The sequence below is a fragment of the Belonocnema kinseyi genome, chromosome 3 (genome assembly GCF_010883055.1).
Source record: "Belonocnema kinseyi isolate 2016_QV_RU_SX_M_011 chromosome 3, B_treatae_v1, whole genome shotgun sequence".
NCBI classification, from domain to species: Eukaryota; Metazoa; Arthropoda; class Insecta; order Hymenoptera; family Cynipidae; genus Belonocnema; species Belonocnema kinseyi.
This window is the reverse complement of record NC_046659.1, coordinates 157,290,097-157,292,482: the sequence shown is the minus strand read 5'-3', so window position 1 is coordinate 157,292,482 and position 2,386 is coordinate 157,290,097.

The window sequence follows — 2,386 nt, the reverse complement described above, 5'->3', positions numbered from 1 at the left end:
TCGACTCGGGATACTTATAAGATACTACCATGATTTTTTCAGATTTTTTGGTCCAAAAATAAGTTAGGCCAAAAACCGGCCTTACCGACCCTCCCCCTTTGTTTATGTAAAATAACATTTTCTGCTTCCTCACAGAGGAAGGTTTTTTTAAAAATGACAATACGATATTTTAGAATGTTCGCGTCTTTGAGAGGCATCGATCGACCTATTATTGAATCTTCTATGACCATTTGACCAAACAATACCGATTTATGAAATTTTAAACAAATTACTAAATCTCTTTGTACGCGAAAAAATTGGTTGACATTCAAAATACATAGATAATACTTGCAGTTAATTCGTTCGCGTTTTCGAGACGCATCGAAAAATTTATTGTTGAATTTTCTATGACAAAATTTAAAAGAATTTAAGAGAATTGATGAGTTTTAACAATATTTTTATCATTCAGGTTATATCAGCGGTTGAATATAAATTATTTTCTAGCTCAGATATATTCAGGAATGATAGTGTTTCATATACAAATTTAAAATTTTCAAATGTATTAATTTATTTTAAAAAAATAAGTTTTTTCTACTTTAAAAGATAACTCTTTAACAAAATACTGGAATTTTCAACAAAATAATTGAATTTTTAACATAATAGTTGAGCATTCAACCTGAAAAGACGAATTACCAACGAAAAATTTTAATAAAAAAAGAACGAAATTTATACAACAAAAGAAAAGAATTTTAAAACCAAAAAGACAAATTTTCAAGAAATAAAGATTTTCCACTCAAAACCTAAATAAAAGATCATCTAAATTATTGAACCTTCAAACCAGAAAACAAAATTTCTTTACAAAAATTCAATTTTCAAACAAAAAAAATGACTATTCAACAAAAAATTAATTTTACACAAAAGTGATGCATTTTTACGCAAAAAAAGGAAAATTCAAACTAAAAAATAATTTTTTTACAAAAAAAAGCCAATTTTTAACTAAAAAATATCAATCTGAAAACATGGAAAAGTTCCATTTTTCTGTTAAAAAATGAATTCTAAAAAAAATCATTATTTTCCACTAAACAGTTAAATGTTTAACCAGACATAAGCCTTCAATAAAAAAACTTTCGCAATGTAGTTTAACTTTGAACACTTAGTTGAGTTTTAAATTATAAAAGATTAATTTTCAACAAGCAAAGAAGAACGATTTTTAACCAAAAAAATTTGCATTTTCATACAAAAATGAAATTTCTTCTATAAAAGATGAAGTTTCAAATCCCAAAGATACATTTTCCAAAAAATAGTTGAATTTTCTGTTGAAAAAGATTTTAGTCGAGTTTTCACGATCTAACTAGGAATTTTTTAACAAGAAATCATTTTCTATCAAAAAATTGAATTTTCAATACATAAAGACGAATTTTTTACCAAAAAGGATGGCTTTTTAACAAAATTGTTGAATTCTTTAACAAATAGTTAGGCCAATGGCCTAATTTAAAACAAAATATAAATTTTGGCAGATTCCGAACAAAAAATTTAAAAGATTTTTAAGAATTTTGAATGGCTTCAGAAGATTAAAAAACATTTTCTATGAAAATTAATAATTATTTTTATTTTGAAAAGATAATTTTGAGTGATTATTCAAAAAGGTTTAGAAAGATTTACAAGATTATCAAACGTGAAATTTGGAAGCATTTTAAGGATTTTTAACCATTTAAAGTATAAACAATTTAACTTTTAATTTAAGAAGTGCTCAGTTTATAAAAAAGTGTAATCGTTCAATTTTTAATGTTTCTGGCTTAAAATTGCTTTAAATTATATAATTTTGATAATGTTTTAATACATTGATTGATTCTTCAATTTAAACTTTAGAGAATTGAAAATGATGAGGTAGAATTATATTTTTAGAACTAAATCTGAATCGTTGAACTCTACAATTTATTCAATTTTTAATTTGGTTCATTAACTGCATTATATTATAAATTATTGAGCATTTTAATCAGATTTGAATACAAAATTATTGAATTAAAAAACTTTTAAATTTCAATTTTAAAAGTTTGAAATTCAACAGTTCCACTTTCATTTGCAGCTCAGATTTTATTAATTTAGATAGAAAAATTGTTAGCTTTAGAGTTCGATTTTTTAAATTTCATTGACCATGAAAAATGTTTGCGAACCGGGAAATGACTTGGAATTTTTTTATTGGATTTGAACAGTCACCCTAAATCGTCTATTATTCGTATACTTCGCATTATCTGGATAAAAGTTGACATTAATTAATTACATAAATTAATTACAGTTTATTTAAACTTAAATACGAGGGTAGTTCAATAAGTCCTTAGAATGACCAACATATGGCGCGCGAATCGCTCCAAATCATCTGTTTTCAGTCAGCACCACTCCCGACTAG